This window comes from Talpa occidentalis, unplaced genomic scaffold (assembly GCF_014898055.3).
Source record: "Talpa occidentalis isolate TD23 unplaced genomic scaffold, MPIMG_talOcc4v2.1 talOcc4.11, whole genome shotgun sequence".
NCBI classification, from domain to species: domain Eukaryota; kingdom Metazoa; phylum Chordata; class Mammalia; order Eulipotyphla; family Talpidae; genus Talpa; species Talpa occidentalis.
In genome coordinates, this window is record NW_023601104.1 from 20,616,735 (window position 1) to 20,632,778 (window position 16,044).

The window sequence follows — 16,044 nt, forward strand, 5'->3', positions numbered from 1 at the left end:
TCTGACTCCTTGTTAACTTACACATTTAATATATTGAAGGATGATGAAAAGGAATGTGGGTGTCATCTTGTCTCGGCTGCCAATTAACTAAATGTATGTGGAGTAGCCAAATCATTTTTCTGGTCCTCACTCTGCTCATCTATAGAAGAAAGATAAATTCAGTGACCTGTAAGTTCCTTCTACTTCAATGTTCATGGAGTCTAAAGTCAGAATAAAGTTTCATCCCTTTTCTTCAAGGTTTAGTCCCTTTCTCCTTTATGAAGATCAGATAAGTAAATTTACCTAAAGACATGGGTTTAGGGCTTGGCACAAAATTCATCCTCACTGAATGTTAGTTGGTATGTTGTCATTATTCTTTTCTTTATGTGTAGTTGTACCTCATGTTTCCTGGTGAATAGTTGTTGGATATCTGTGGCACTGGAAAGAAATTTTTATCAGTATACAACATCCCAATTTTCTCTGTGCTTTTGGAAGTATTGATTAAACAACCCCACTGCTGTTGATTGCATCGCCAGCAGGTGACCCATAAGCCACAAAGCATTGACCAAAATCTACATCTGCAAAAAGTGAAGGAATTAGGAAAGAAAAACAAAAATTCAACTTTGCAACCATGGCTGGGCCAGGTTTCTCTTTTGGTGTCTATACCTTGAATAAAGTAAGAGTTGTTGAGATAGATATCTTAGGTGGTAAGGATGACACTGGTCACATTTGCTCTAGCTAGAAATCTGATCTTACATGTACTTTGTATCATTGACGGTTCTATAAAAAATAACTTTATCCCAGGTAGTTCAGATAAAGAAACAGTAATATGCAGAGAAAGCCAGGTTAAGACAACTATTGAGATATCTTAAGGCAAAAAGAGTCTAGAAATCAGCCAGAAAGGGAGTCTGGAAAATGCCTCCAGTAAGCAGGGCAGAACAGATAGGAGACAGAGAATGAATGAATGAGATATTGATGAGAGAACAGAGACCATCCAGCCTTTTCCTCTGGAGCTTTTATTTCGATGTCTCTCTGGCTGGATGTGTTTCTAGTGGTCTTTTTTACACCGGGTCTTCTACTGGTGTGTGGTGAATGAGAATGTGTGAATGAGGTTAAGTGTGTGTTGCTTTTTGCCTAGTCTTTGTATTATACATGAAAAGGTACCAAATTTGAATCAGGATACAAAAAACAATTCATGACCTCTGTTAAAATGATAAGGCAGACTTTATTCAAGACTACTGCAATAAGATTTTTCAGTGGGAAACAGAGAGTGAGTTCCGTTCTCAAGAGACAAAGTGGGCATTTATAGCCAAGGGACAGGGTGAAGGGGTCAGTGGATGGAATATTGCTAAAAGGAAACATCAGGAGTAAGAAGGAGTCTGGCTAACCCAACCTAACAGGATTTTTGGAAGGCAGGCAAGGGTGATTAGACCTCGGAGCTGGTGGAGTATTGGGAATTTGGTTTGTTATTGAGGATGGGATATTCTGCTATACTTACTGAGCAGGAATCTTGCTAAAACTAGACTCGAAGACATGTCCAAGAACAGGACCCCATCAGTCTCATAGGAACCTGTTTTGAGTTTGGTCCAGGAAAGAGTTTTTGTCAGGTATCAATTCAGCAAAATATGTGGGTACCCTTAGGCAAGTCACTTAACTTCTCAAAATCTTGATGATTTTGTCTGTACAAATGAATGAATAAAATTCATGCAATCTTTTTCACCAGGGTTCAAAAATCAAATGGCATAATCGTTAAAAGCAAGCTTCAAAAACAAAATGGGAAGGTAGGCCCGAGACTGCAGTCAAAGCTGAAGGGACTGTTTGCTAGGGACTTTGTGATTTTTGGAGCACAAGTGGAGTGGCTTAGGGATCTGAGTGATGACACATTGTGGCAGGATTGCCGATTATCCATTAGTTCCATTCTTCTCTTCTTCCTTATTAATTGAATTATAAATTGGCATGTGGATTCCCGGAGGCACTATATTTTCCAGCCTTCCACTGGGTGGGGACATGTGAAGTGAGTACATTCTTTCTAGTAAGATGTGAGCAGAACTGATAGATGCCACTCCAGGCTTGTCCCTTACATTCCTTATATTTACTCCTCTGTGCTCTACCCTTCTCCTACTAAGAGAGACCACCAGAGATCTAAAAGCTACTCATTTAAGATGGTAGAGCTACCACCAGTGTGGATCCTTGAAACACTGTGAAGAACTGAGTCTCCTACCCCAAAATCTTCCTCACTGGGTCAGCACTCATTTTGACTATTTTATGTGAGAAAAATAAACTTCCTCATTCTTTGAAGTCTCTGATTGCTGGGGTTTCTTTCTTGCAGAAATTCAGTCTGCTCTAAATTGAAGAGAAGATAATTTCTTATTTTTTTTGCTCAAAACATAACCTGGCTCTGTCAGTGTGATGATGGGGTAAGAGAAGGTAATTAGAAGATGGGCAGGTAGCATCTTCACGGAAGTCATTGGGAGGTATTGCCATCTAGTTGTGGCAACATCTCAAGATAGCAGAGTTTATGGACTTCGACAAAGAAACTGGAGGAGAAATATATGACCTTATGTGCTTTTAGCATAAATGAGTAACATTTAGAGACTTTCAGAAATAAATTTGGAGTACTTGAATATATAGGGAGCTTAGTTATTTCCAGCAAAAACAGTCAAAGGTTATTATTCCCAAAATTTCAAATATTAACATTTATTAACGACACCTGATTTTCAGTTTGTTTCAGAATGCTTTGAGCTGCAAGAAATAGTCAACTTTCAGTTCAGTTAGTTTAAACAATTGATGCATTTATTATTTTATATAATAAGGGGCAATGATGTGCCTCAGGGTTCTGCATCTGTTCTCTGTAACTCTGCCCTGTCCTCCTCTTTGTGCATGTTTTCTTCTCTGGTTGACTTTTTTTTTTTTTTAAAGATTTATTTATTTATTTATATAAGCACTGGGTACAGTCAGAAGCGCGGGAGGGTGAGAGAATTCACCAGAGCCAGAGCAGGGAGCAGAACAGACGGACTGATGAAATACACTGCTGAGGGGAGCAGCGGGTGTGGCAGGAGAGGTCTGTGCACCATGTGGGACCCACGCTGGTGGCCGGGGATCGAACTGGCACTGCAGAGGCTGCGGGCACCTTCGCAACCCAGCGCTCAAATGCTGCGCCACCGGGGAGGCCCTCTGGTTGACTTTTCATCACAAGATGGCTCTCAGCAGCAATTGCAATAGTCTCACTTGCTCATCTCTGCTAGGAGATAGGGAAGGAAGGAAAAGGAGGAAGGAAGAGGAAGCTAACCATAGAATCTGGTTATCCTTGTTGATCTTATTGGGTCAGCACACGTAATGTATTCACCCCTGGATCAATAACTGTTCTCAGGAAGAGACTGTACTCTATGGACTTAAACCAAAGCTTGTGGCCATTGAAGACAAAGATTGTTGGGATTATTGTGATGACCTACACCAAGGGGCTACAAATTGAGATGCATAGGCCAAATCTAGTAGCTACATTTTAATTGTGGCCTAAGAGACAAGGATGGTTTTACCTTTCTAAATAGCTTTTTATGAATTTAAATAAAAACTTTGACTTGTCCTCTTGGTCTGCAGTCTAATATATTTGTTTTCTGGCCTGGTAAAAATGTTGCCAACTCCTAGTCTACACTGCTTTGAATCTGTCTGTAGAAATGGGGAGGATGGGCCGCCTTTAAAATTCTCAAAATGCTAGGGAATCTCCTTTGAAAAAGTAAAGATGGAAATAGCCAATGTGGCATTGTCAAACCCTTTGGTTAACTGTGTCTCAATTCCTTCCATTAGTGCTATTACTAACGCTATTAACACATATTTAGTGGTTCAGTTATTTTGTGATGAATCTTGGTCTTAGCATCAAGATAAGAGTCAGAACTTGCCTGTAAACAATTTATCATTCTTAATCTTGCCCAAACATAGAAGACTTCCCCTGACCTTTTGTTTTGGTGTGGTATGGAAGATGAGAGTAAGTAGGGTATGTATTATTAAGTTATTAAGTATTTACTAGTAAGGGTATTTATTATTTAGTAATAAGTAGGTAATATGAACTGTCAAGTTCCTGTGATACCACCTTTAGGGTACCTTTCAGAAATTGTAATGATTTTATATTGGAAAACTGGGTTGGGGTTGAAAGACTCTCTGTGCAATAAAATAACAATGATATAAAGCACTAAAAGTAGTAAGATCTTAGTGCAAACTGGGGTCACCTATAAATGCTGTTCACTTAAGCTCTCTGAAAGGCTAACACAATAAAATAAGACTTGGTCCTCTATTTTGAAAGTAGTTAGAGGAATGTGCAATTTAGATTTTAAAAATCAATGTAAATTAGTCTTAATCTGAATTCACTTCAAGAGAAAGGCAATAGTCCAAGAGATAGTATAGTGATTAGGAATCAATTTTTACTGGATTTTTTTTTAACTTCTCATTCATTTTGTATCTGAGACCTACTCTACAACAGACTTTAAGGAAGGTAAAACACAATAAGTTGTGGTGGGTGGAGTGGCTGCTATGTATTTACTGATGAGGATTTGAAATTGTGCTTTAGTTTAGAATCTACTAGGCAGGCTGATAGCTGGAATGAAGTCCAGTGGTACAAACTGTAATCCTTGCCTAACTTTGTAGGGATGCAAAGAAATTAAAGGGCAAAGGGGGAGTATTCACAAAATTACTGATCGTCTGTGGTGAGGGCTGCTGGCTCAGGAACTCAGTCTTATCTGAGGTGTCAATTTAGATTACTGCTTAAAATATGATCGGAAGCAATTGGTGAAATTTATGATTTATGAACTGTAAAGTGCAATGTGAACACTAGGAATTATGGTTATTCTACTCTTCCATGTCAGCCCTCTCAGCAACCCCTCAATGCTTTTAAAATCAATATTTAGACCAATTCCTATCAAGAGAAGAAGACAGATCAAAAAGCATGGCCTTTCTAGGCTGGGGAAGGGGAAGTATGTGTGTGTTTTGTGTGCTCTTATGTGTTTCCAAATAATGCTTTTGTGTAGTGAATCACAAGGATTCAGCATTAATATGATGGAATAATATGAATCAAATACTAGCTACTACATTGGGTTGAAAGCCAAATGCAGTATAAACGTCTTTGCATAGATTATTTCTTATTCTCACATTTTGGGCTACATAATGTCCCTGACTTACAGATGAGGAAATAAGGCTTGAGGAGATTTGATAGCCTGCTCAGGTGGTGAGACGCAGCTTGTATTCAGAATGTGAACATGAAAGCCTCTATTGAGAGCCCATTCAAGATTTAAAAAGGAAAAAGGATCCCCTCTTTGCCTCTACGTATTGATAAGCCACACATGACTTGCAAGACTTTGTGATCACATTTGCCACAGTTTTTCTGATCAGAGGTTTGGTTAGGGATTGGAGGAGGTCAGGGGCAGGGGCGTTTTGTCAGAACCACTACCATGCTTGCTATTTTGGAATCTGTGGCTTCCAGGAGCTCCCCCACTGGGATGCCAAATCAAAATGAACCAGAATATGTCTCTGGTGGACTCCAGGTTTCAGGCACTAAGACCCTCCTGAGTAGCCCCCAGCATGGAACATTCATAGGGCCCAGATAGTAGCTGTTCCAGGAACACATTGGCTTTAGCCCTGTTTGAGGCTCTGCTCTTGTTTAAGTTTTTCCCACCCCCAAAGGAAAGCAGCTACTTTACAGGTGCTTTTACAACCTTTTCACTATCATCCTAAATCCTAGAATGGACTCTCTCCTTTTTAAAGAATCAGATATTAACTTACCCCTGGCTCCAAACATTGTCTTAAAGCATTACTATCTTAAGTGGTCTGTCATTTCATTTTATCCCAGATTTGGAAATGATCCATTCCGTTTATCTACGCCCTTTTCCCAAATCCATAATCATAAAGCCTTTGTGTGTGTAAAGCTTTGTTAAATGTTTTGGGAAGAACACAGTTTCTATTACAGACAGGCAGACAACTCAGAATTGAATAGCAAATATTCTTATCTGGGTTATTTTCCCTTTGTGCTTTCCACTAATTCAGGCATTAGTCCTTCATAAACTTGCTCATCCTCTTTTCTCTGCCTCTCTCTCTAAACCCAGCCCTGGGCCTCCCTTTGTGTGACCAAATTTTGTAAACACTGCTAGAGGGTAGGACTCATTTTCTGTACCACCTTCACCCTTCTTCACCTGTCTCAGCAGCAGGAAAGGAGCTATACTGTCCTTCCACATGGACATGGATTACATCACCCTCACACCCACCTCTACGGCCCCAGCCATCCCAAGGCACCATCAGAGTTCAAAAGCAGGTACAGTTCAATTGGGTGTCAAAGGCCTCCTGTTCCACACACATCCTCCACATTCTAGTGAATCACCTTTCTTTGCTTTTTCTCCCCACAGGTAGGGATCAGTCTTGAGCATACTGGCCAAGGAAGTCCAATTCTAGTAAAGACCAGAGACTTCCAGGCCAAAGATGCCATTGCTGAATACAAAGTCTTCTCACTGGGGTGTGGGAACCAAAAGCAGCTTAACACCAAACTTCAGAATTTATTCTCTGGGCACAAATTCCTTAGGGACTTGAAAAGAGGTGTTTACAGCTTCAGAAGTTCTGGATTCTCATCATTGCCCCAGTTTTTCCTACCACAAAATAAACTATCAGCACACATTCCTCTTCAGTCTCAGGAAACCCACACAGAGCCTATGCCACACCTTTTCTAACTCAGACTTTTTTATCCTCCCCACCAGTGACCTGTCTCCTGACCTCCTAACTCTTACCTGCACCATCTCCTAATGGTGCCTCTTGCTACACCCCTTACCCCCAGCTACCTGCATGTTTCCTTCATGGTGCTGGAGAGCTACCTAAAATCAGGTGCAATATTGGGTCAATACCTTCTCTTTTGGATTTTAGTTAAAAAATATTACCTTTATGGATTTCATCTCTAGTAATAGAGGTGGTACTTGTTATTTGTAAAAATACAGATACTAAATATTTAGAGAGGAATAGTAAAAGTCCATCTGACCCTGCTGTGATAATGCCTTAGAGAGATCCACAGTTAATAGTTTGTTTTGTATCTTTCCATACATTTTTCCCCTGTATGTACAAACATAATACAGACAAGCTATATACCCACACTTTGGTATTTTATTTTCTGGACAGCAAAGAATATACTTTGGTATATTTCTTTTCACTTAAAAATATATGGAGAGATCTTTGCATGTCAATACACATCACCCTATCCTTTATTTTCAAAGACTGTGAAATAGTCCATTTATTTTATGGATTTACTGATATTTACTTAAGCAATCCCCTATTAACAGGTATTTAAGTTGTTAACAGTTTTCACTGTTACAGGCTATATGCTTCAATGAATTGCTGAATGCTATATTACATTCAGACCCATAGAATTTGAAATCTATAAAAAGCCTTTTAAGGTCATAAATATACAGTTTAAAAAATCAAACAGCATTAGTAAGTTAATAATGAAAAAGGACAATCCTTCTTCCTCCTACATGCCCAATTTCAGCACCCACCCCCCTTCCATAGGCAACTTCTTTCAATTCTGTAACTTGTGTTATGATCTTAGTTGTATTATGATCTTGTGTTATGATCTCAGAATGGTTGTCTTGGTTTTTAATTTTCTTGATGTTCCATGAAGGCATGACTTACCCAACCCAAATTAATCAATATAAGTGAAAAATCATCTTTCTGTACTTTCAAATTCTTGGGTCATTAATACAGTTTATTTTTATTTGTTTTTCATAGAGATATCTTTTTCAACAGATTTATGTCCAGTTTTCTGATCAGAATTTTTTTTTCTGGGATTGCTGCTGTTGTCTGTTGTCATCCTAGGACTTGCGATCACATCTATGCGGACATTCCTTCTTCTCTCTCCTGCTCTGTTTTTTCAGGTCTTCCTTTTTCTTGTTTACCATTGTTTCCACAGCAACTTGCACAATACTTCCGCAGTTTAAATGCTCAAATATTTGTCGATGGATAGAATGAATAAAGGTGTAGTTGAATAAATGTCTTCTACTGTACTAGGACATTGGTTGAGATTATGACGCCCACCACTGAAATAGCCTATTTCTACATTTGCTATGAATTCAGTGAAATCCCCAGAGGAGACATTGGTAACAGAAAACACATGTGTGAGCTTGGCAGTCTTGCTTTGTGATGGGTCCATAACAGTGGGAAAGTAGAAAGCTACCTGGTCTTTGCAGGAATTCAGCCTAGGCCCTTGGCCCCATTAACTCCCTACTCTATCCAACTGTACCAGCTGGGTCTAGGCAAGCAGCTCATGAAGTGGGTGGGTAAACTGGCCCCCATATCACAGCTCTGCCTGGCTTTTTGGCCCAAGTGAGGATTGCTATTGTCGTTGAATTTAGCCCAGTTCCTCCCAGCAGACTGCCTTTTAAGAATGTGTCTTATCAGCAGTCACTGCCCCAACAAGGTGAGGAGGGTTTCTTCCTCTCATAATGACTCTCTATGTGTTTTGTCCAGACCAATTTACTACTGCAACCCACCTTCACTCAGTAGAGCTTTGCTCTAAGCTCCAGAGGTTAAGGTCAAGCTTTCTTCAAAAGTCTTTCTTCCAAAACCTTAAATCATTTATTTGTTTGCCTTCCACTGCACTTTTTCAAGCTCAGTCAGCATTACCCTCTCCTTGCCCACAGTTCAAAACTGTGAGGACCTCACCGAACACAGATAGTTGATATCCCCCAAGTCCTCTTTGAGTCTTGATTTTCATGCAAGAAAATCGCTCACAAGAATAAACCATTCTCTTCTGGCTGCCACTGTGTATGTCAGAATTTTTGATTGTCGGGGGCTCTGGTTTTCAGATGTGCAAACTGTCTGGTGAGCAGGTAAAGGGAAGAGGGTACCTTTTAAAGGTGAATGGAAGGGCAGGTGTGGGCATTCAGGAGGCTAACCTGAGTGGGAACTCCTCGAAACAGTTTTCTCTCCCATTTTCTTAGGACCTCCTCTGTGCCAATGCTATTTGTAGATCATCTCATTAAATAGTTATGATAATCTTACAGGATAGGAAGCTGAAGCTTCAGAGGTTGCTCAAGGTGACACGACTAATGAGTAGCCCAACTAGGAATTAGGTTAGTAGAGATAATCTCTACAGGTCTTGCTTATTGTCAAACATGTAGATAGACCAGAGACAGGAGAAAATAACAAAGAAAAGAAAAATAACCAGGCCCTCTGAGACTGGGATACAGCGTCCTCTATCTCTACAGTGGAACCAGATGCCCTATTCACACCTCCCTCCTAACTAGAACTTGGTACCCATCAGACAGACTCAACAGACAGCCTCTTTCTCAAGCTCCTTGAGGGTCTTCCACAGTGTCAGAGCCTGAGCTCAATAAGAGGTGTTCACCAACATGGGATGAGTAATAGGGTAACAGTCTGTAATGATTTGACAAAGATGACAGGGCTCACAGACCTTGGGACTTTCTGCGCTAAACAAGTAGTCTTAGGCAGGCCAGAACAAACTGATCACCCCATGACAACCCTGAGGGGCAATGCCTACTTCCACAGTTCTGCACTGGCATGGCCAAGGCTTTGTCTGACCTCTGACTTGCAACCAACTCATATTTGCATCCAGCATGTTTTTTTATTCTCTCTTCTGTAGGTGTTCATCACTGATAAGCATTTTGCACATCATATTCTTTTTTTTCTATTTTTTAAAAGATTTTATTTATTTATTTATTTATACAAGAACTAGGGTACAGGCCAGATGTGTGGGAGCATGAGAAGATTCACCAGAGACAGAGAGGGAGCAGAACAGGCAGACTGACAAAATACACTGCTGAGGGGAGCAGCGGGTATGACAGGAGAGGTCTGCTGCGCCATGTGGGACCTTTGCCGGCCGGCAGGGATCGAACCGGCTCAGCGGAGGCTGTGGACATCTTCATAGCACAGCGCTCAACTGCCTGCACCACCAGAGGATGCCCTGCACATCATATTCTATCTCAGTCTCTGCTTCCAGAGACCTCCCCCCTGCAAATATCCACTGCCATAGAGTGTAGGTGTCCTGGAGGAATGCAGACCAACCAACCCACCCCAGGCAGAAAGGGGGCAGTTTATGGGAGAGAGCTGGGGCAGGGACCTGACATTTCTACCCTCAGATATGGAGAGTCTCCAACTACAAAAGTTACAAGACCAGGCTGACAGAATTCTCATTTGCTAAGCTTTCATTAGTTGATGTATGAAACCAACTGCATGGAACCAGATATGTCTGGAAGAGTGCAAGGAGTGATGCCAGTTTGCACAACTATTTGCACACCTTTTCCTCTTCCCCTTCCCAGATATATTCTTGTCATCCTCTGGCCTCAGCTATTTGGTCATGCCATTCTTTTCCAATCCTACCTTGTTTTTCTTATTTGCTGCATTTTGTACGGATATTTTAGAACTGACCAAAGCACTCCCTAGATTCAGGTTTATTAATTTAAAAGTGAGTTTGAGGGAGGGTGAACTTTTTAAGTTACAACAAAATCCTATTTCTAGAAATGGTCTTTCTCCTTAATTATAGTTCAGAGATTAACTCTTTCTGCTAGGACAACCCACCTCCAAGTCCCAGGGTGGTCACATGTGACCACTGTACTTAGGTGTGCACGAAGATGGCACATGCCCCTTTGCCACATACCATACCAGGAGGCCCCTGAGTTGCCAAGGTCAAATGGTTTGGGACAAGTGTTTGGATAGGAAGATAGACTGGTTGAGGAGTCATCTTTTCTGTTATTTAAAGTCCTCTCCCTGAGACAGCTCTGTCATATCCACATCACATATTTCTTTACACTTCATCACACCTGTTCATACTTAGGGGCACTGATAAATCAATTAACAGCATCTTCTTGGTGCTCACAAATCGCTTTGCATCAAAAGAGCTATTTTCTTGACAGAGGCTGACGTTTACCATCCTTGTTGGAAAATTTCCAAGGAAGGAATAAAAATACAACCAAGCTTGATTCTAAGATCATTGGAGGATTCTTAAGGGCCACAGCCATATCACACTGGAAGTAGAAGGGAAATCTCTGTTGTGTTAGTGTGACAGTTGATGCAAATATGTGGAGTTCAACTGTCACTCACTATGTATTTGATGATGGGAAAAAAGGTTCCCTGCTGAACTGAATTTCAGCATTAGGAAAACGCAAATAACAATACCGTAATTTTTACCTCAAAAAGTTGCTGAGGATCTAATGAAATACTCTGTGAAAGCACTCAAATAGTGAAGAATTTTGTCAATGCAAGATATGTTAGTATATTGCAAAAACAAACTATAAAAAAAAGAGTAGGCTATCAGTTCAACAATAACAGACTGAAGAAACTCATCAGAAATACTGGTATAAAATTAAAAAAAAATGCTAATGGACATTATGAACAGCCAGATAGACTAAAGTCTTTTGAACAAATTCTTTAGAAGATATTCTTACTTGGTTTCCTATAAGTCAGACATCAAAAGTTTGTTTGAAATAGTCATACCAGAAGTTGTTCTCAAAGACTTTTCTGACAAAAGCACAGAGAAGTTAAGTAACTTGTTTGAAATCACATAGTTGGAAAGCATTGAGCTGGGGTTAGATCCAGGCAATCTGTCTCCAAATCCATGTATGAAATATTCTCAATACTGCCTCAGTGGGAGAGGCAAAAGGAAGGTGAAAGTAAGGTGGGTGATTGACAGGCTCTAAATGAGACAGGGAGGGAAAGAAAGTCTCTGAGTAGGACAAGGAGAAAAATGCACTGAGATAGGCATCTCTGATCACAGGCAGGATGCTGGTTGGAAGGAGAGGAAAGGCATCCACCATGCAGTTTGGCAGAGTGGAGAAGTGTGGATTATTTTTAGCAAGAGTAGCTCAGCAGTAGCACAGACTACCTGAGAAATGCTAAAGTTGATCCTCAGACTTGAGGTCTGAACACTGTTGTGGAGCATCAGGTTGAGACCATGGGTGTCTGGTAGCAAGAATGTCACCAGGTAAGCTTCAGAGTTTCAAGATAGAGCTTCACACATGAACAGCATTGGCCCCAGCAGCATTGACTAGCAGAAGAACCCAGCAGACACGCACTAGCATTCCTAAGCTTTCTGATGAACTGTACCCACAGATCAGGAGGAGCCTTCTCCTACAGTCACTGTCCATGCTTTACCGGAAACTAACCCTTTGCCTGAATTTGAAGAAATGTGTCAAAGAAACCTCCATTCTGTCTCCCTATCTTCCTTTCTGCCTTTTCTACTTCCTAGGGAATTGTCAGGAGCTGAGGACTAGCTAAAGGCTATCCCAACAATGAATTTCTGAAGAGAAAGTCTTTACTCATTTCCTGAGTTAAGGATCCTGCTGGAACCAGGGATAGGCGTTCTGATAGCTTTCCAACATCCTGCAGTCAGGCCCTGTTCTCCCTGGTGCGTGGCGTTTTGAAGACCTGCATGAGCTACTGTGCTTCTTTTCTTTTACCACCAGTCTTCTCATTCTTGAATCCCTGCACTTTGTGTCTGTCTGACCACAGGAAAAGATCTCCTCGAGGCCCCTGATGACTTCCAGTCTATGCCTCCCATCTGCCCTCTTGCTTAATAATATTCAGTCTGCTTTCCACAGGGTTTTGCCAGCTGTTTCTTAAAACAGACTTGTCCCTTGGCATCTAGACTTGGCCTGGGTTCTTCTCTGCCCTGCCTGGATAAGGCTGCCCTCTCTCCTTCGTGCCTTTCTCCTACCCATCACTAGATCTCAGGCTTAGCTCTCAAGTGCATGCTGGACTCAGCCATGAAGGGCTGAACAAATCAGGCTGACTCAGGAGGGGTTTCTCAAGATCTGGGGCAGCTTAGAGAATTGAGGTTGGGGCCTTCTAACCAGAAGTGTAGGGACATGAAGAATAAATTTGGTCTCCAGCACAGTTTTTAGCTTTCAACGGGGGATCAGGCTTATTGAAGAGCAATTTTATTTTTGCTTATTTTTCAAAGGAGAAACTGCACTTTCTGACAGCTTGATACGGTATATGAAATCGCTGATTTATCTTGTCTTGAGAACAGTTTTGGCAGCTAAAAGTCTGTGATGCTTATTTTTAAAAATACACCATAGCCTAGCGTCTTTAAAGCACTAATGTCAAGGGACAAAAAAGGCCTCCATGCCTACTGGGTGGCCACTTTATGTGGTTAGGTTTTAAGAGAGAGCAGTGCCCTTTGGTAAGTCTAAATCAGCGTAACAGCTGAGCAAGCCATAACACTGTTCAGCAGGATGACCAAGTGTGTTATGTTTGGCTGAAGGTACATCAGGGTGAATTTGAGTAGCATTTCATCCATGAACACTGTTAATGTTAACTATGATGCTTCCTCTCCCTGTCTCCAATGAGGCTTCCCACCGATGCCTCAAGAATGGAAGCAAATGGAATTTATATTAAGACGCAGTAACCTTTTAATTTGCTGAATTAAGGACTTCCCAATTAGAGGCAAAAGGCAGATCTAGGCAAAGAAATTGTGAGTATTTACTTTCTGTTTAAAGACTTTTTGGATTAAAAGATATTGGAACGGATAACACTACAAAATTAGTTTTTGCTGTGATGGCAAGGTTAAGACTTCTGCTGTTGCTAGGATATACCGCCCTATCACAGCTGATCTTGACGGTGAAAATTGGTACCTTAATTTCCCAGTGGTCTGTGCTCCTTCTGACTTAGGCTTCATTCTGGTTAATCACACTGTCATTCTCACTGCAGATTGCCTTTTGACATCTTCATCTGCACAAGGGTCCTGCAGCCAGGACTCTGTGTGTGGAGTCAATTCAACGGTCTTCACTGGTCAAGACCTGGTCCCTGGGACCAGCTACTGAGGGGGAGGAACAGAGCCACAGTTGGAAGCAGGGTTGGAAGGAAAGTGGTTTTTCTCTTTGTGCCTGTGGAGCTGTGATTGGGAGCCATATGCAAATGAAGTTATGGACAGAATCTTAATGTGAGACGTCTGTAGTAACTGCAGCCAGTGATTTCTAGTGAAGTAACTAATGCCAAGAATCTATCATTTATATTTTGAATCCAAGGGCAAAGGAAAAATCGGCTGTATTTGAAAATAAAGACTTTTCAACTCCTACTTTATATTGTTAACTAGTACAGTACATTAACAAAAGACTGAGCCAGTATCCTAATTTTTGAGTCTATAACAACCCACTCAAATTTCTATATTGCCAGTTATTTGTTCTAATTTTCAAAAATGTCCAGGATTCACTTCTGTCATTAAAGTGTTTTCTCAATAGAAAGCCTTGACTTGTGATATTATATTTATTCAGCATCCAGTTTTTAGGTCTAGTGTATAACAGACATATCTCTAAAACTCACACAAGCTTATAAAGTGTGAGGAAACTAAGGCTTGCAGATGTTAAGTCATCTGCCCGGGGACACAGAACAGGTAGTTGGAGAAATGATTTGCACACTATCTAACCTCAAAGCAATAGTCTTTTCATTCCAATAAACTGCCTCCTCCCCACTTTGTAAGTTATAGCAGATATTTTTAGAAACATGTGACTTAAATATTGTCTTATAATAGTGACTCTGGCAAAAATAGACTCAGGGTATAGTCATGTCTGTTTTTCCATTGCATTGTTTTCTCTTGTGTTTAAGTCATATTGTCCTGGGTTGGGCTCACCAAAAGGACACATGCCCATTGGTAAGAGGTTGTAAGTAAGGAGTGGCAGTAGGAGATAATTTTGCAACTTTGTCACCACCAAGTACATAAATGTCATCCCTCCTCCAGATGCACAACACCTATCTGGATTTGTTGTTGAGGTCTATTTTTCTTCCAGAATACTCACTGGTGCGTGGGTATTTTGTTGTACTGGGGAAATGAAATCCAATGCTTGAAGTCTACCAGTGTTTCTGTGGGGGACCCATTGGGCTGTTATGCACAGGCAACTGGGTCTAAGTAGCAGTCTGTCACTCTGACTTGAACCTCACAGCTACATTGCTAGATAAGAGGCAACAGGGATCACTGTGGGAAAGCCCAGGGGCCCCTGAGGCCCCGACCTGGCCAAAGGAGAAAATGCACAGACTTGAGTGTAGAACTCCTGCTTGAGTGTTGAAGGGAGATTTCTAATGGGATTTTGGCCAAATATCTCAAAGAAGGATCTGTACACATCATATAATATTTCTCTAAGATATTTGAATATTCCTGAAGTACTTGAAAAACCATTTAATTCCTTCTTAATATGATATGCTCTTTTATAAAGAGGTCTAGGAAATTACCTAGATGGAATGGAACAGAAATATGATTCAATCCACCAACACAACATGTGATCTAGGCAAAGCACTTAACCTACAACAACTAGCTGAGGATGTGTGTGATCCAGGGTTCTGTTTAAGTCAAAGATGACGTGATCAAAATGCTGGAGAATCACAGAGGTGATATCTGGCTTCTTCACATATTGGCACGTCATGTCCATCTGTAACGGTGGTCCCCAGGAAAGGGGGAGGTTCCAGTTTCCCTGCTCCACCCAAGGGAGGGTGGAGCTGAGCAGGGAGAAAAGAAACTGCGGAGGAGACTGAGGAAGGATTGAAGCAGGATGGAGAGCCAGGAGGAGACCTGGAGGAGGCACGTGGAATGGAGAGACATGTGAAGAAACTGTGCTTGCCTTTTGGTTGTGGACGGGGTGACACAGATGTGGGTGAGACCCATGGGGAGGAGACAATGGCAGCTTTTATCTAGATTTTGATTTTGCTCTTTTCCTTCTGGGCTTGTCTTGTTGTTTCTGACCCTTTTTTGTGGGTCCCCACTGGAAGATGCTTTAGACTTGGGGCAGGCTTTGGGGCCTTGCTCTGGGCCAATCCCATTTGGATGGAGTTTTACCCACGAGGGGACGGGTAACTTTGGGTGCTTGATTTAGAAACTAGATTCTTTGCCTTTCCTGTATTGTTTCCTAATTGTATTAAAGTTCCTTCCCATTAAATCTCATGTTTTGTGTTAATGCGGTGGATGGCAGAACCCTATATAGAATAGGCAGGTTTGCGGAGTTTAGGCTGCCCCTCTCCCTGCTCTGTAACAGATTCAACTCATAATTACACTCAGCCATGCAGTTAAGGAGATGGCTCCTCCTGAAGGAAGTTGCAGAT